Source organism: Antechinus flavipes, chromosome 1 (genome assembly GCF_016432865.1).
Source record: "Antechinus flavipes isolate AdamAnt ecotype Samford, QLD, Australia chromosome 1, AdamAnt_v2, whole genome shotgun sequence".
Classification (NCBI taxonomy): domain Eukaryota; kingdom Metazoa; phylum Chordata; class Mammalia; order Dasyuromorphia; family Dasyuridae; genus Antechinus; species Antechinus flavipes.
In genome coordinates, this window is record NC_067398.1 from 482,485,815 (window position 1) to 482,505,988 (window position 20,174).

Below are 20,174 nucleotides of genomic sequence, written 5' to 3' on the forward strand. Positions count from 1 at the left end.
AACTGGTTCACTTTTAATGGTTCACTGAGTTGTGACACCTAGTTGAAATTACAACAAATTTTTTTTAACTTATATATGACCATTTAAGAAATTGCAAGACAAGATTACTCCTCAAAAAAAAAAAAAATCTCTTTAAGGCACTATCGCCTTATGTCCCTAAACTCCATACTTAGGGGGTTTTCTCCCTTTGATCACTAGACATTTAGTCCCAAAGAATACCATCAAGAACGAGGGATTTATTCAGTGTGTCCTATTTTGCATACAGCCTTCATTTGTGCGTGGTTGCAAACAGAATGGTAGAAAGCATGCAATCAGAGTTTACAGTCACCTTTGCCTTTGCTAGCCTTGGCTTAGGGAATGTTATAAATGCCTAACAGCCTTTGAGGTAACTTAACAGATACCCTACCTTGAGGACCAGGTAGAATTGCACTCTATTTGCTTGAATGGTTCTTTGAACAATACCAAGTTATTAAGTTTTTCAGTCATCCAGGGTGGTAGGGGGAGGGGGAAGGGAGCTCTCGCTATCTGATATCTGCTCAGTGGCGTCTTACAGAAAGTCAGTGTGCTTGCATGGACCTTTGCAGGAGGCCAAGTTCTGAACAGCATAGATTATGATCTCAACCAGATCTTCATTCTCATTTGCCTAGAGGTGAGGGGATGGGGGTGGGGAAGGGACACGGAAGGGGTGGGGAGTACAGAGACGCCAGGACCCTGTACAGTGATGGATGCTGGGGCAAACTGTAACACTAACCATAATGAAGAGGATTTGAGGATGAAGGTTCTTGCCACAGTTTGAGCTTCTCCTATCAAAACATTCATGCGGGTTTCTCTCTCATCAGGTGATGATGGCAACACATTAGAAACCAAGTCTTTTTTTGGGGGGAGAGGGATACTTAAGGAAGTTTTCCATTATATGCATTCTAAGACTACTAAAAGAAAGGGAAAAGAATCTTTAAAGTAGTCATTGAAGCTAGAGAAAAGGGCAGAGAGGCTTAACCTCTAGGGACACCCCACAGAGTTGGTTAAATCTTCTGGATAAGGTCACAACAACCTCAGATGCTTCCAGCCACTCTGAACTGTGATTCTGGGACTGACTCCTGACTTCATCTGCTCACTAACAGAAGAGTGGGTATAAGGGACCTGACATCCCTGTCTCAACAATAAATGGACATCTTGGGAAAGGTCATTTGAATGGTGCCCGCTTCATTTGCAAGAAAAGGGAAAAAAAAGATTGGAGCTCATTTATGTGTTATTGTCTCTGACATTTTCCCCTCCATTGATACCCTAGGATTACAATATTTATCCTGAAGAGCTGTTCAGTTTTCCTGGTGTTCTGTTCCTGATGCTGCTTTTTGACTTGCTCTCTTAACTTCCTTTAAACATCAGTCAAGGTACCTCACTGCCATCTCAAAGCAGGTAGGGATAGATGCATTCATTGAAAAACATGGAGGTAAAAGATGCAATGAATATACGGGTTTTTTAAATTCTATAATTTTTTTTGTTTCCTTAACTGTTTTTTTTTCTACTGATAGGTTTTATCTCTTCATCCTGAAACTGACTCACTCATATTTTCCCCCTTTTCTTTATATCACGTTCTATTTCCTTTAGATGTTTCAGCTGTCATCCTGCTTGGATATCTTTGGCTTCCCTCAAAAGTGGTCTGGGTGACTAATTTTGAATGGGGGGTGACACAGGTCAACTTTGTGATCTGTTAATATTTAGATCATTTGATTTTTGTTCTGACTCTTTTTATCTGATTTTCTGCTTTTCTAACCTTCTTCCTTTGCCAAAGCTTCTCAGTTAGGGCAACGAGCTCTGTTGATCAAGTGAGTTTTTATTAGATGAAATCCAGGTGACCTGAGAACAGTTTATAGCCAAACTCCACCCCCTTGCACGTCCTGTTTCTATCTTTTCACGGTTTTTTTTTTTTGTTGTTTGTTTTTGTTTTTTAAGAAAGCATAAGAAAATGCCTTGCTTGGTAATATGTTTGATCTCAGTTGTAAGAAATAACAAATCACTTTTCTTTGTAATAAGGCCTTACTTATTAAATTAAAAATAAGTAAATGAACAAACAAATCTAAACTATATTTATCTTAGAAAGAAACTTTCCAGGATTTGGAAAAACAGATTTAGAGCTAGGAGAAAACCATTAACAAAATAAGAGCAATCAGGCATTTGAGGATTATCTGAAAATCATAATCCCGGTCATTTAGGTGTTTGTAGGAGAAAGTTTTGTTTGAAACTGTTTCAGAAGCTTGGGTGGCATTTAGAAAATCACAGCTTGATTAAAGAGAGCTGGCATACTTTGCAAAAAAAAAAAAAAAGTCAGGCCTCACTAATTTCTTGGAATTTTTGGAAGATACAACTGACCATGAAGACCAAGAGGATATAATGAACAAACTATTCTTTGAGTTAGGTTTTTGGTTGTTTGTTTTTGTTTTCAAAAAAATCTTATTAAATATTATTGAAAGTTTTTTTAAGTAGATTAAGGTATAAATAGGGCCAGCCAGAGGATAAAAAACAAGCACCATTTTTAATTGAGTCCTAAAAATATGACAATGAATCCTTTCAGAAAGTCCATAAAAGTCAAATTTAGAGTGATAGAATCTCTTCTTCACCCACGATGATGATTGTCTTCACTTTTGTGCTTTTATACTTGTGCTAAATTCAGTGTTATACCATATTATAAGTATTTGATAAATCCATCCCTCCCTCAATTCCCCTCAACTCCCTTCCCTTCCTCTCCCCTATCTCCCCTGCCTTTCCCTGTCTTCCTTTCCCCTCCTCTTAACTACTAACTTCTTCCTTCCTCTCTCCTTTCTTCCCTTCCTCTCTTATCCCTCACATTTTCTTCCTCTTCATCACATTAATAAATAAAACCTAATCAGTATCTGGCATTTAGCTAAACACTTTCCTACTTAATAAGACTACACAAAAGATGAGGTTTATGTTTAGTGGGGGGGAGACTTAAATTCAGAATAAACATTAGAGCCTATCTGACAACAGAAAGAAAAAGGAGAGGTGTACTCTCAGTATTCTCCCAGTTCACATAGTGAGCATGATTATTTAATATCCAAAGTCTCTGATTCTAAATGAGTATTTCTGAAATAACTGCTTGTTGATACTGGGCATGATTTCTGAAACACTTAAAGTTTGTTCCCATGCTAAAAAATGCCTTGAGGGCATAACTAATGCTGCATAAACTCCCTGTGTTTTCATGCACCCAACTGGGACCCTAGGCAGCAGGACAAGGTATACCTAAACTTAGATTCCAAAAAAAAAAAAAGGCTAGGTATGGCTCATATCAGAGCTCCCTTGATAGTGACTATGAACTGCTGTGGGGTTGGGACATCTGATTATTGAGTATTATCAATTATTATTATTGAGCATAATCAATTATTATTTATTATTGGTTAGTCTGAGCAATACATAGACCCTCTTCCTAAAAAATAAATGTCAAGTATTTCTTTTTCTCTTTAAAAATAAAATGAATTAAATTTAATTTTATTTGGGGGAATATTTTAGTAGCTCCCTTAAGATAATTAATGTTACGCTGGGGTTTCATAAAACCAAAATAGGAAATTATTTGCCCTGTGTTTTTTAGATTAAAAGAAAAAAAGCTTCTATACAGTTACGTAGCTTTAAGTCTTGTCTATTTACTCATCTTCCTGTCTTCACAGCACAGTACCCTCAACACTCCAGAGATAGTTGAGTGGAAGGGAAATATCTCTGCTCCTTTGACTCTCCTGGGTACACATTTAGGCACATAAGTTTGTGATAGGACCAATGTCTACCAAGTTTCCTCACCCCTTCTCTAAATTGATTTAGGAAAAGGCAAAAAGCCAAGATTTAATTGGCCAGGGAGTGGTGTAAGGGTCAAATTGTGCCTCCCTTAATCCAACTTCCTGATAGCTTCTGTGGATTTCTGGTTACCTGAAGGGTTTAATAGGTCTTATTTGCTGAAGTGAGAAAGATACATATTCCTAAATTCAAAACCACCCTCAGACACTTACTAACTGTGTGACCCTGGGCCAATTATTTAACATTATTTGCCTCAGTTTCCTTATCTGTAAAGTGAGTTGGAGAAGGAAATGGCAAACCACTTCACTATCTCTGCCAAGAAAACCTCAAAATAGGGTCAAGAACAAGGTGTTGGGGATGGGGAGCAGTGTATAGGTACTGACATGACTCCTGCTTTTTATAGATCCTTTCTTCTTAGGGCTAAGTAAACTTTTGTTAATTCTTCAATTACTTAGGAGGGCTTTATTCCTTCTTAACATCAAAACTGAATTAATAGGGTGCTGTACTCAAGTGTACCCCTAACAGGTCTAGAGCCAGCAATCACCCTGGAAATCATATACTTCAACCTCTCAATTTAATAGATAAGGAAATGGGGACTCAAGGAATTTCACTGACACCCAAGGTAAAGGTGAAAGAGAACCTTTGGCTATTAGTCAGAATTCCTTTCCCCAGTGTAGAACCAGGTTCCTCAGAATTATTAAGGATACAGCATCAAAGACAGCCTCTTGTTAAGGGCCCCTAAGTACAAGCCTTATGAGCTAGTACAGCCCCAGAGGTAAATAAGATAGTCATCTTATCTACCCCTTTAGTTTCCTCCAGTGACTACCACAGTATTTGTAGGGTATATTACTTTTAGTAGTCTGACTCTTTGTCTTGAAGACTATCAGATATTTTCACAGCCTCACTCTGGGTTAATCTGTCTGTTCAACTCAAGTATTTCAATACTAAGCATAATCCTTTATATGTGCTTTCTTCTCTCTATTCTCTTTAAATAAGTTCTATTTCAAATCTTTTCACAGTAGTCATAAGGACCATATGACTCATATTTAATTTTTCAAATTATTTTTTGAGACTGGAAGGGGAAGAATATTGCATTTCTTCCTCCATAAACATCTTATATAGCAGAACCAGGTTGTTGTGTATAAATCTTTGAACTTCAGACTCACTTCCATATGCCTCTTCACCTGGTATCTCACTGGCACTTCAAACAACAGAATCAAGTTTTTTCTTCCAGAGCTGTTCTGATTTCTGAATTCACTGAGTTCAGGACAGTGTCACCACTATTCACCCAGTCTCCCATACTCAAAACTTTGATATTGTCTCTAACTCTTTCAGGCCCCTCATCTCTCCCGTTCCATCCCTATCTGTTGATCTTATCTTTGTGACAAAAATTTTTATTAATTTTATTTATTTCTTCTTTTTTATTCATCTCTCCCTTTATTTCTATACTCTCTGCTACCATCCTAGTAAATGTCCTGAATGCCAACTGCCTAGATTATTGCAACAATCTCCTAACAGGCCTTCCTACCTTTTGTTTTTCCTTATTTTGCACAGATATCAGATTTATTTTCTTTTATGCACAAATCAGATCCTATCATTTCTCTATCTTCAGTGACTGCCTGTTGAATACTAAACATTGTTCAATCTCCATTGCTTGGCATTCAGAGCCATTCACCATTTTGCATGCCTTGCCCGCTAGCCTTATCTTTTGCTGCTCTGCATAATTGGAGACAATATAGTCACTGTGACTGTTCTTTTTGTCTGCAGAACTGCAGTTTGAATCCTAGCTTTACCATACACTGTGTGATCATAGGTGGAGTAATTTGGCTTCTCTGAGTCTTGATTATTGCATCTATAAAATGGGATAATACTACCTGCCTTCAAGGAATGTTATGATGCTCAAATGAGTTGATGACTATAAAGGATTTAAAGGGCTAAACATAGGAGAGAAAAGGAAAACGACAAATGGTGGAGGAGATATGGGAAAAATTAGATATTAATGCATTGTTAATGGAGTTGTGAACTGATTCAACCATTCTGTAATACAATTTATAACTATGCCCAAAGAGCTATAAAACCACTACATAAAAGGGAACAATCCTTCTCTATTCCAGCCAAATTGGACTACTTATTAACCCTCAAGAAAAATGAGGTAAAAAAAAAAACCTATGCTTCAATCTGTATTCATAAGCCATGAGGCTTTTTTCATTATAAGTCCGTCAGAGCTGTCTGGGATCATTGTATTGCTGAGAATAGCTAAGTCATTCACAGCTGATCCTCTTGCAATTTTGCTGTTATTTTGTACATAGCACATTTCACTTTGCATCAGCCCATGCAAGTCTTTCCAATTTTTTTTCCTGAAAGCATCTTACTCATCATTCCTTAAAGCACAATTATATTCTATTACAATCTTATACCACAACTTTTTAAGCATTCCCAATTAAAGGGAATTTCCTCAATTTCCAATTCTCTGTAATATTTTTGTATATAGAGGTACTTTTCCTTTTTGCCTTTTATCTCTTTGGGATATAAACATAGCAGTGGTATTGCTACATTTAAGGATTTTATAGCTTTTTTTAGCATAATTTCAAATTGCATGACAAAATGGTTGAATCAGTTCATAATCCACCAATAGTACATTAATGTCTCATTTTTCTCATATCCCTTCCACCATTTATCATTTTCCTTTTCTATCCTGTTAGCCAGCCTAATAGGTATGAGGTAGTACCTTAAAATTTGCATTTCTCCAATCAATAGTGAGTGAGAACATTTTTTCATTTGTCTACAGATAGCTTCTATTATTACATCAGAAAACTGTTCAAATCTTTTGATCATTTATCAATTGGGGAATGGCTCTTATTTTTATAAATTTGATTCAGTTCATAATGTTTGAGAAATAAGGCTTCATCACAGAAACTTGCTTCAAAATATATTTCATAGTTACTATTAACTCTATTTCCCTTCATTCTATTTTCCCCTCTGTTTATTTTGTTCTCTCTCTCCTTTCACCCTATCCTCCTCAAAATGTTTTGCTTTTGACTACCCTTTCCCCCAATCTACCCTTCTTTCTATTAGCTTCCCCTTCTTTTATCCCTTTCCCCTCCTGTAGGATAAGGTAGAATTCTATACTCAACTGAGTGTGTATGTTATTCCCTTTCTGATCTAATTCTGATGAGAGTAAGTTCACTCACTCCCCCTTATCTCTGGCCTCTTCCTCTTTAAGGTAAAAATTTTCCTTATCTCTTTTATGTAAAATAATTCATTGCATTTTTCCTCTCCCTTTCCCTTTCTTTAAGTATATTCCTTTCTCATACTTTAATTTTTTTTGTATCATACTTTATATTCAACTCATATCTATGCCCTCTGTCTATATATACTTTTCCCATCTGCCCTAAAAATGAGAAAGTTCTTGTCAGTTGCAAATATTATCTTTCCATGTAGGAATGTAAAGAATTTTAGCCTTATTAAGTTAGTTATGATTTCCCTTTTTTTGTGTATCTTTTTATGCTTTTCTTGAGGCTTATATTTGAAAGCCAAATTTTCTATTCTATTCTGGACTTTTCGACAAGAATGCTTTAAAGTCTTCTATTTCATTAAATTTCCATTGTTCCCCTGAAGAATTATACTGTTTTTCCTAGTTGCTGATTCTTGGTTGTAATCCTAGCTCCTTTGCCCTCCAGAGTATCATATTCCAAGCCCCCCAATACTTTATTGTAAAAGCTATTAAATCTTGTATTATCCTAATTGTGGCTCCACAATGTGTGAGTTGCTTCTTTCTAGCTGCTTGCAATATTTTCTCCTTTAGCTCTGGAATTTGGCTATAGTCCAGTGGTTCTCAAAGTCTGCTCCAGAGCATCCTGGGAATCTCTGAAATCCTTTCAGAGAGTCTACAACTTTATAATTAGTTTTTATTTTTAATGTGATCAATATCCATAACATAAACCATATAAACAAAAACTCTTTGGACAGATCCTCAATCATTTTTAATAGGATAAAGATATTGAGAACAAAAGTTTGAGGACCACTGTAACTATTCCTGCTAGTTTTAATTTGGGGATTTCTTTCAGAAGGTAATCCTTTCTATTTGTACTTTATCCTCTGCTTCTAGAATATCAGGACAGTCTTCCTTGATGATTTCTTGACAGACAAAGTCTAGGCTCTGTTTTGGGGATTATGGCTTTTAGCTAGTTAAACAATCCTAAAATTATCTCTTCTAGATCTATTTTCCAGATCAGTTTTTTTTTTCAATGAGATATTCCACATTGTTTTCTATTTTTTCATTCTTTTAATTTTGTTTTATTCTTTCTTAATTTCTCATAAAGTCATCAGTTTCAATTTGCTCAGTTCTAATTTTTAAGGGATTATTTTCTTCATGGAACTTGTGTATACTTTTTCATTTGGCCAATTCTGCTTTTTAAGGCATTTTTCTTCTCAGTGGCTTTTTTGTACTTATTTTATTATTTGCTTTAATCTGTTTTTTAAAATGTTATTTTCTTCAGGATTTTTGTCTCCTTTATCAAGGTGTTGACTCATTTTTTCATGATTTTCTTGCATCACTGTCAATTCTCTTTCCAATTTTTTTCTCTACTCTCATTTAATTTTCAAAATCTTTTTCTAACTCTTCCATTATGAATAGACTAATTCATATTTTTCTTGGCGGCTTTGGATGTAAGAGCTTTTACTTTGTTATCTTCTTCTGTGTGTGTTTAGATCTTTCTTGTCACCATAACGACTTTTTCTAGTCAGAATGTTTTTTTCTGTTGTTTGCTCATTTTCCTAGCCTATTACTTGATGTTTTAACTTTTTATTAAAGTAGTGCTTTGCTTCCAGGAGGAGAATGCACTGTTCCAAGCTTCATGGTTTTTGTGTGGCTGTCTTCAAAGATACTTCTAGAGACTGTCAATTTTCAGTTTTTCCAGGGTGATTTAATCCAGGTGTGTTTACTACTCTCCTGGCCTATATTCTGATCTGTAGGTGACCACAAGTGATGGTTTTCTGTCCTGGAATTATGACAAGGGTCCCTGATCCTCGATAGCTACAAGCTTTGGTGTGCTAGTGCTCCTCCCCCTAGAACTGCCACCTAGGATTGCAACTTGGATCTGAGTAAGGGAAGAAAAGCAATAGAGTCCTACCCCCAATGCTAGCACAGGGACCCCTGTAATCTGTTTCTGACCAGTTGTTCTACTCCCTTACTATGTGTGGGCTGAGACCTCTAAAAGCAGCTGCTATCATTACTGATTCAGTAGTTCCCAAGGCCTGCTCCTGTTTTTGGGGGACTCTGTTCTACTTTTACCCAGGTGGTGACAGACTTTTATGCTAACCTTAAAGTTATCTTTGAATTCTGGGTTTAGAGGTCTGGAAACCATCACTAATTCCACTGAGTCAGTCACTTGAAAGCCCATTCTTGGCTTGCTGGGGCCTGGTCTATGCTGGTGCAGCCTATACTGGGCTGAACCCCTCTCTTACCTTAGCGCAATAGACCTTTTCTGCTAACCTTCTAAGTTGTCTTGAGTTGAAAAATTGTTTCACTCCATCCATCTTTTTGTGGGTTCTGCTTCTCTAGAATTTTTTAGAGTCATGATTTAATAGTATTTGGAGGGATTTGAGGGAGAACTCAGGCCAGTCCCAGCCTTTACTCCACCATTATTGCTTTTCTTTACATACATAATTCTTTCCTGCCTTTGCTTAAAATGTCTTTCACCTGCCTGCTGAACTCCTAACATTTATAGCCCCACTTAAATGCCACCTATTCCAGCAAACATTCACTGGCACAGGCAATATGAATGACTTTTTTCTTTCAGACTTCACATAAGACTTTGTACCTTTCTTATGCACTCCTTATTTATCACTTTGTGAATATTTCATATTACTGTTATATTGTGAGGTTAGGTTTCATTTCATCATTTCAGCTATTTAGTAGTAGTCACTAATTAAACATTTGTTAAATTGTATTACCTTTTTCAATGCTAACAGATTGTACATGTTATTTAAGTTGAGGCAACTTAGTAAATATTTATTAAGGACCTATTATGTACTAGGTACAATCCTAAGTGCTGGCAATACAAATATAAAAAAGAAAGAGTTCTTTCCCTCAAAAAGCTTCCAATCTAATCTGGAAGACAACCCCAAAAAGAAGATAGAAGGGGGAAAGGGGACATAAGAGAGTCCCTAGCACAGGTAGCATTCAGTCAGAGGGAAGAAAAACCTATTGAGGTGCTGGGTATCCAAAGCTGAGATAAATGGCATGATGATGAGATTTAAAATGATCAGCTTATCCTGGGCTGGGCATCATGTTTCCTGAAGTCCAAAGCATGAAGAACTATTGATGGAAAACATAGTTTAAAGGAATTAGAGTGTTGGATTTTGAGGTGGGAAGACTGAGTTTAAATCTCAACTTAGTTGTTTAACCTCTATCAAACTCAGTTTATTGTTGTTCAGTCATTTTTTTAGTCCTATTTGACTCTTCATGACCCCATTTGGGATTTTCTTGATAAAAATAATAAAGCAAATTATCACTTAATTTTTCATCTGAGGAAACTGAGGCAAACAGTTAAGTGACTTGCCTAGAAATCACATAGCTAGGAAATGTCTGAGGCTCATTCAAGAAGATGAGTCCTTCTGACTTCGATTCCAACACTCTATCCACTGAACCATTTAGCTGCTCCAACCTCAGTTTACTCATCTATAAAGTGAAGGTTAGAAGAACCCTACTTCACAAGGTTATTATGAGGATTCAGTAACATGTAAAGTATTATATGTGAGCCTTAACAAACTATATAAATGCTAGCTTATTATCAATGTTGGATTTTTGGGGGGTATCCTTATATTCAATGTTTATTATCAGCTAATCATTCAACATGCATTTATTAAGCACCAACTATATCCCAGTCATTATATTTTTATTGTTGTTCAGTTGCTTTAGTCATGTCTGACTCTTTGTGACCCTATTTGGGGGTTTGGTAAAGATATTGGAATAGTTTCCTTTTCCAGCTCATTTTCCAGATAAGGAAATTGAGGCAAACAGGGTCAAGTGACTTGTGTATGATCACAAGCTAGTGTCTGAGGTTGGATTCGAACTCAAGAAGCTCAATATTCCTATCTCCAGGACTAGCATTTTATTTATTGTGCCACCAACTGACAAAGGACATTGTTGTTTGTCCTTCATTCTCCAAGAGGATTATAACATCAGGGAGCTGATGCTAGGATTGTAAATGAATTGGATTTAAGTGAGGGAGGGCTGTGCAAAGTCACCAGCTTCACTTTTTCTTCTGGTTCTATTTGGGTACAGTGACAAGATATTGATCAGGACAACTGGATGTAGTTGAAGATGCTGGTCTTTTTAAGCTAAGGTCTTTCCCAGGTCTCAGTTTGTTTGAGGTAATGCCCAATCAGTGATTAAGGGTAGATAAGAAATGAGGCAGAGAATGACCTCTTTAACCTAATCTTCCTTTTTCTTCCCTTCCTTTCCCTTTCTTTTCATTTTTTTCATCGTTCCCTTCCTTTCCCTCTGTCCACATAGGGTATTATATGCTTACCTGTAGGTACTCTGCCCAAAGGAATGTAAGTTTTGATCACAGAGATCTCACAAGATCACTTGGAGTTTATAGGCTAGGACCATGTCTTAAATGCAAATCATGCTGACAAATGGATTAGAAATACAAAGAATGAAACATACAAAATATGGCAGGTAGACTGGACCAAAAGCTCATGGAGGTTGGGAATAGGTTTTACCTAAATTTTGCATTTCCCATCATCTGGCACATACTGAGCAAAGTGGGAGCTTACCAAGTGTTTGTTGAATTATTGTGGATTGTTAACAATGATAAAATAAAAACCAGGGTGGCATTTATGATACAGTTGAGCCTCTAGTAGTACCCTTGCTTTATAATTTCTAGTTTTATAACACTCTTGTTCTGGGGCTTCTTTAAGAATGGGCTGACCCCCTTAGTTTGTTCTTCTGGGCTTCATGGACACTTGTTCCTCTGTATGCTCTGATGAGCATTTGAGACAAATATAAGTAGTCTTCTGTTACAGGTTGGCATAGGTCCTTAGCAGTTTCTCCCCAGCTTTCTATGAGTCTACAATGTAGCACTAACGCTTTACAGTGACTTAGTCCCTCCTCCATGTATTTCTGTGTTTCTCTGTTGGGACAGGAGGGACACAAGAAGGCTGGTACTCTCCAATGGCAATTTTTAAAATCACTGCCCCCATATCTTTGGGTGTAGAGGTGTGTGTGTGTGTGTGTGTGTGTGTGTGTGTGTGTGTGTGTGTATGATCACACAATTGCTGAAGCAATTGTGGTTAAGTGACTTGCCCAGGGTCACATAGCTAGGAAGTATAAGTATCTGAAATCATATTTGAACTCAGGTCCTCCTGACTTCAGGGATGGTATTCTATCCACTATACCGCCTAACTGCCCCAATAATGATATTTTTGATGTGATGAATTTTCATCAGAGAGTAAATTATGTTGATGGAAAAAACACGCACACAAAATATGAAATTCATTCAAAAATATTTATAGACATGAACTCGTACTAACTTACATAGTGTTACAGATTTAGAACTGGATGTTCTTATACATTGTCTAATCATAAATCCAGAGTCGTAAGAGACTCTAAAAGCTATTTAATCCAACCTCTTCATTTTAAACATAGTATACAACTACTTCCTCTTTTCCTTCTCACCTCAGGTTAATTTCCAAATTCCCACTTGAATTGCTAGGCAATTTTAGCAATTACTATACATCCCCTCAGGATTCTATCATTGAGTAACCTTGAAGGTCAGTGGGATGTTCCACTACTATCATTCATGACCTCTTTCTGGTGTGTTTCCCTTTATTATGAATAAAACTTAACTTTTAAAATGGGTATTTCCAAAGCAGATCCAGCTGAAATAGTTGATATAAAAATAATTTTCCTGAAATCCCCTGGTATACTCTCCTACAAATATATAACAGATCTATAGGCAGAGTGGGTACAAACTTAAAGTACAATGATAATGAAGCATATATGAAGATAATTTGTATTGCCAAAGGGTAAGCTTATAAGTCTTGGTTCTTCGAAGTCTCTTTTCTTGAGTCCATAGCACTATTCTTTTCTGATGCAAAGGAAACATGGTCTTTGAAACTGCTTCCTTCCATAGGTGATCAACTTTCTCTGCCTTTGACTGGATGCATTGTTTGTTATTGGTACAGTCTTTGATGACATGGTTAATGATAATATTTAAGAGACGGGGTGAAGGAACTATAACACTCTATCTTTGTTTCGCTCTGGTACAGTCACAAGAGTCTGCCTTCTCAGAGATATTATCAAGCCTGGAAACTGACCATTTTGCTTCTGAACTCATGCATCTGAATTGGTTTACTTTTGTGTAACTATAGCTAATTCTTTTTAACCAACCACAGAATATTTCCTTTGTTTTTATCCATTTGATCATCTATTTTTATTCATTGACCAAAGCACTTACTCCTCCCCATCTGATTAGCCATTTGTAATCCCCTAATTTACATTTTTGATTGATTCAATTGAGAAATCTGGACCTTTCATATTTTCTTTTAATTCAACTTGCTGTAGAAACTATTACCTAAAACACAGATAAATAAATTGGGACTAAGAAATATTCAATGACTTGCCTAAGGTTGTATATATAACACACACACACACACACACACATACACACACACACACATACACACACACACACACACACACACACACACACACACACACACACACAGGATGTATGTGTCAGAGGCTGATTTTAACCCAAATCCTGAGACTCCAGAGACAATGTTCTTTTTAATGCTTTTTCTTGTGAGGAAACTGAGGCTGAAAAAGGGGAAAGTAACAACCAAGTCATAGTAGAAGAGATGGTATTCAAATTCACATCCTATGACCTCAAATTTAGTACTTTAGCCCATATACCATGTTGCTGAAGAGGTAGCAAATGAACTCTAGGATGAAAAGAGCTTACAATTGTAGTGAATTAGCCACCTATACCATCCCCCAAGAGAGCAGCAGAATATTTGATAATAATTGGAGTGGCAGTGTTTGGCAGCGCACATCTGGGTAACTATGACAGAATGTGTCAAAAGTAATGTATAAAATATGTGATGACAAAGCCCCAGCACATGCTATATCTCATTGGCATAGTCCTGAACCTTCAGTAGTCAGGCGGAAATCTTCCATGCCCAGGCTACAGCAATATTGGGATGTCCCAGTTCCCTTTTCATTGGGTACAGACATTTAATCTATGATAACCTTATCACACTGGCCTCAATGGAAAAACTGGATGTTACCCATTACTTGCAAATTGAATACAGATGGGGTAAAAATAAGATTCCACTAAAGTTTCTTTTTAACGATAAGATGAGCAGGCCAGGGCAATCAGAGGGTGAATTTTATTTGTGTTCAAGAATAGAGTCAAAGGTAAAGAAGAGCAATTTAGTAGCCTACTAGCTCCAAGGGGAAGAGGATCATAGAGGCAAATACTTCAAAATATGCATCTAGTCCATAGAAGCTAAGATAAGAGAAGTCACCAAGTCAAGCTTGAGACTACTTTTCAGTAGTATATACTACTGAGGAAAAAGCAATCCATAGGAACAAAGGCTAGAGGGTTTGGAGATAAGTATCTGAGACAGAATTTGAACTCATTTTTTTTTTCTGATTTCAATTCTAGTACTCTACTCACTATGCTACTTAGCCATCTCCATCAATAAAAGAAAAGTGAAGGATAAAGGAAGAGTATTATAAAAACAAAATTAGAACTGAGTTATGTTGTGTGACTGTTTATGAGTGGAGTCTATGTTATTTGAGGTCCCTTACAGTTATATAAATGTATGATTCTTCAATTAAGCTCATCTGTATGAGTAAGTAAAATCTCCCTCTATCATTTAACTACATTCATAATTTCATTCAAATTCAATAAACATTTATTAAACTTAAGGAGTTTACATTCTACATTTTGCTGGATTCTGTGCTGGACTCAAAAGTATGCATGAAATGATAAAATCAGTAAAAAATCAAATGAGACATCATATTTGAAAGTGCTTTAAATATATAACTATCAAAGAACCATAATTAAATCCCAGTGGGTATTCCTCCCAATGATAATTTGGAAGAATTCTCCATACACTACAGCTAGTCTTCAGACAATAGACATGGCTTACTGCCAGACCCACTCTTGGAGTGTTTCCAGTTTGAGAATACCTGTCAGAACTTTCAGTTCATTGGCAAAAACCTTTGAGTTCCCAGGGAGGGTTAATATGAGGTACTAGAGTACATCTTTGATAGGATTATGAAAATCCCTTTACAAAAGCAGAACAATACTTACTCTATAACTTAAAGTCTGAAGCAATGAGAGAGTCACAATGGTCAATGTATATCAGAGGCACAACTTGAACCCAGATCTTCTTGATTTTGAAGTCTGCTACACAGATTCTGGTGGAGGTAAGAATAGTAGAGGGAGGGGAAGTATTATAAATCATCATTTGAATCTCCCATGCTGAAATGTAAGAAGCATAGCTGGACAAAGTCTAATTAAGTAGCCAAGAGTTAACAGATCAGATTATCTGAGATTTATATCATGTGGAAACTGGGAAATACAGACTCAGAAGATTCAAGGTGAGCTCTTTAAAAGAGAATATCAAATTAAGAATGTCAATGTCAGAGTTAGAAGCTTCAGAATAACCATTTCAACCCTAGCACTGGAACTATGAGGTTTAATAACAGTGTATTTGTGTAAATGATATGGCGGTCATTTCATTAATTAATGTACCAGGAAAGGTAATCAAGTTAAAGGTTGTTACTGCATTTATAGAGGACCTGAAGGGAAAGGAGGAGAAGGAAAAAGCATTGATAAATCACTCTAAAAACTTAGTAAATGATAAAGATAGAGATAGACAGATATACTGGCAGAGGAGGGGAGCACAGAAAGAAGAGAGAAGAGAGAGAAGAATGACACACAGAAGGAAAATTAGAAGGAAGAAACAAGAAAGAAAGAAAGAAAGAAAGAAAGAAAGAAAGAAAGAAAGAAAGAAAGAAAGAAAGAAAGAAAGAAAGAAAGAAAGAAAGAAAGAGAGAGAGAGAGAAAGAAAGAAAGAGAAAAGGAAGGAAGGAAGAAGGAAGGAAGGAAGGAAGGAAGGAAGGAAAGAAGGAAGGAAGGAAGGAAGGAAGAAGGAAGGAAGGAAAAAATGAGAGAAAAAGAAAAAGAGAGAGAAAGAAAGGAAAGAGAAAGAAAGAAAGATAGAAACAAGAAAAAAGAGGACAAAAGAGAAGGAAAGAAAGAGAAAGAAAGAGAAAAGGAAAGAAAAAGAATGAATGAATGAATGAAAAAAGAAAGAAGGGAAGAATAAAACAAGAAAGAAAGAAAGCAGGAAAGAAAAAACAAAAAAGAAAGAAGGAAGGGAGGGAGGGAAGGAGGAAAGGAGGAAGAAGGAAGGAAGGAAGGAGAAAGATAGAACCTTAAGACACTCATTCTACTTGAATGTTAACTTAAGCTTTGGGACCTTTAGTATATTAAATGCACTCTAAGAATCAGGATGACTCAGTAGTATTGTGTTTGACCTGAGGAAGAATAAAACTATTAATGTGAGGTAGGAAATAAAAATACATTTTACAAACTTTTTTTCCATCCTAACAAGCCAAGTCCTTCTAAATTTTCTTCAAAAGTCTTTAGGACACTGGGACTCATGGAATTCCATACATATGTACAAATCTTTTTATGTGGATCATCAACTATGTGGAGGCTACCCCTGACATATTAATTTGTGGAGGCTACCCCTGACATATTAATTAATCAACAAATATATGGATCTATTTGTATTTATTTTCTTTTTATTTATTCTGCATGTGCTTATACAGGGTGAGTGAAAACTCTTAATGCACTTTGAAGCCATTAATGCTCATTGTCTAGCTTGTTAGAATGTAAGAAAGATTCTTGAGGTCAGGAACAGTTTATTCATTCATTGCATTTGCATCCCTTGTCTAGCCCATAGTAAGTACTTAATAAATGCTTGTCATTTCATTGATTGATTTAGCACTTACATATATCAGACACTTTTTATACTCTGGGAGATTCAAAAAGCAAAATGGCCTAAAAGAACTTGCATTCTATTGGATGTCATAAAACCAATAGAGAGTGACATAAGAGTTTTTGAAAGCTTCTTAGTAAGACTTCCAAGTCTCCTACCATGGAGAGTGGTTACAGATAAGGTCTTTGCTCTGTGGTCATCAGCCACAAATCCTTTTCCAGGTCTATCTGGGATGCAAACTGAGGAAAGGAGGAATCCTGCAAAATCTTCTCCCTACCAAATTATTCATTGTTCCATCATTTTCAGTCATGTCTAACTTTTCATGACCCTATTTAACATTTTTGGTTTTTGTTTTGTTTTGTTTTTTAGCAAAGTTATTGGAGTGGTTTGCCATTTCCTTTTCCAGCTCATTTTACAGATGAGGAAACTGAAGCAAACAGGATTAAGTGACTTGCCCAGGGACATAAAACTAGTAACTGTTTTAGGCTGGATTTGAACTTATGAATATAAATCTTTCTGATTCCAAACGCAAGTACTCTAGGCACTAAGTGGCTCAGTGGATCGAATACTTGGGTTTAGAATTAGAAAGACTCATATTCATAAGTTCATATCTAGTATTCAAGATCAACTCAACAAATATTTATTATTCTTCTATTATGCATATAGCATTTTATTAGGCATTAAGGGAGTAAAAAGTTAGAGAGGATGTGGACTTTGCGATCATAGAATTTAAGTTTAGTAGGAAACTAAAATACAAAAAGAAGAAGGAATTAGCAGGTAGCAAAGCACAAAGAAAAGAAGACTAGTTCTCTTCAGAGGGAGGATTTGAATTCATGTATGCACAAGAGCATTTAATAATTATAACAGAGAAATGTGAAGCAAAATGGTGTCAGTATGATAAGAAGAGTATTATTTTTATATGGAAAGAGAGCAGAGAGATAGGGGGAATCAAGAAAGGCTTCAGATATGGCATCCTAAAATACTTTTGGTGTCGGATGGGAGTAGAAATGGGGTATGTTTGTACATAATATAACTTTAGTGTCATTGGTCTACCCATAACCAAATTGGCCCTCTTGCTGTTCTTTATATGCCATCTCCCTAATTCTGGGTCTTTATGCTGGATATCTCCCATGTCTGAAATATACAACCTCCTCATCTCTATCTCACAGAATTTTTCCATTCTTTCAAAAAGAAGCTCAAATACCATTTTCCCCATGAAGCCTTTCCTCTTATCCTCAATTGTTAGTGTCTTCCCTCTTATATTACCTTATATGTAACTACTTTGAATGTATTTGTGTTTATTATCTTTATATTATTCTACATACCGTGGTTGTCTCCCTGATTACAATGTATATAAGCAGGAAATAAATATTTATTAAGCACTTACTGTATGACAGGCACTTTGCTAAACACTGGGGATACTAATAGCAGCAAGAAGAAAGATGACCCCTGCCCTCAAGGAGTTTATAATGGAGAAAATAAATGATAAAAGGGAACTAAAAAGCAAGGGGAAAAGGGTAGCCTAGACATATTCTTCCAAAGTTCCTTCACTCTCCAGAGTAAAAATATATCACTATCAGAATGCTGCTGTTCTCCAAATGTGGTTCTTAGAAATGCCTTAATGAAGGAGAGCCAAGAATTATTAATTATTTAGTTGTTAGTTACTTATAACCTTAACTGAGTCACCAGCAAAACTCCAACCCTGGATTCACAATGGAGAATCAAACATTTGCCTTTCTGACATTCTGCAAGTTCCAAGCAGGCTGGGTCCAGCACAGCAGTCAGTCTAATGAGTGATTAATAGCTGAGCTGAGTCTCTGGCACTTTATTTCCTATTCCCTGCTCTACCTCCTCTTTAACACTCAGGTAACTGTCAAAAATGGACCTAGGGATTATAGCTGACAAGGGGTAAATGCCTTCCTGTTGTCCTCCAAAGGTTAAGGTTTACCAGCCTCAGTTGGAAGCTGTGATCTCCAATAACCATTAATCCACTAACCTCTGGTAGAAGTGAACATATTTATGACAGCAGTCACTAAAGGGTGAAATAAAGATTAGTTTTTAGTTAGGAACGCAAAGCTTTTGAGATCAATACAAACCCACTGCTGAAATCAATCTAAAGTTTGGAATTTTTAAGTAAAGATTTACTGGGCTTCCTTGTACAGTTCATTTTCCGGAGGGAGAGAGAGTGAGCTAAGGACTGTAACAGTAATCAGATTAAATAAACAGGAATCAGTTTGCAAACTTACTCCTGTTTTGCACATAGCAAATGAGGATACAGCAATAAAAAACCCCATAATGTGGATTGTAAATTTGTCAATTAATAGGTAAAACCAAAATGTACATTGAGACTTAACACAACAAAATATTAGAAGTTACATTGGCCTATTTGAAAACATAAATAATCAATAGACATTAATAATGAAGTTGTTCGAGCGTTTCCCTATTACTGTGCATATTAAGTGTTTCAATTATTTCTACTTAGTTTGATAGATAAATGTATACCCATATTTTACACAAGCCTTCAAATATAATATAGAATTTTTCTTGAAAACAAAAGCCACTGTTTATATTAGGAGGCAAAAATGTGCTGGAAATGCATAGTTTATTGTATTCCTCTGCTGTTCATGTTTGATGCATGTATACAATTTATTATGCAATTTCTTGAGGTTTGATGAAGTAATTGTCTTATAAACCATAGCTTTAATGATTTTTTTTTTCTCTTTTCTACAAAAGGTCTGGAGATAAGATAGGAAAATGACTGAATAGATGAGTGTCTATTATATCCATTAATGCTCATTAAACCTGCATGTTTGCATATGTACTAGGTGATGACTCAAATAATAGTCCAAATTCTAAAATCCCATAAGCTAAATTCACTTTGTTTAAAAGGGTAGATATACAAAACCCCACATATAAAAGCTGCAACTTCAGAAATCAACTCATCTATATGGTAGATTAAAAGAGAGTCCTGTATTTGGAGCCAGAGAGCCTACATTCAAATTTCTCCTCAGATGCTTATTTGGGTAGATAAATGCACCTCATATCTACACAATGATCTTGAAAAAGTCATTTTACTTTTTCAGGCATTTGTTTCTTCAGCTGAAGAATAAGAGCCCTGGACTAGATACAGGATCCTACTGGTCACAAGTATTGACCATTTGGTGACACCAGGAGACAATTGAATTGCCCCAATCCAATTCCTTACATTAGATTGTAAGCTACCTAAAGATGGGGATAGTCTTGCTTCTGTTAGTATCCTAGCATAGTATTTACTAAATATTTTATTTATTTCTTCAATTCCTCTCATAAAAAATTCTTTTGACAGACCCTGAGATTCCTCA

General features: G+C 36.1%; 1 protein-coding gene across 1 annotated transcript in view; it reads left to right on the forward strand.

Moving 5' to 3' along the window:
* The first annotated feature begins 738 nt into the window (after positions 1-738).
* The window catches only part of KLHL14 (kelch like family member 14), a 168,093-nt gene continuing 148,657 nt past the window's right edge, over positions 739-20,174 (forward strand). The window contains exons 1-2 of the mRNA XM_051970272.1: positions 739-839; positions 1,289-1,416. The gene's annotated coding sequence lies outside the window, so the exon portion shown is untranslated. The remainder of the gene's footprint in view (positions 840-1,288; positions 1,417-20,174) is intronic.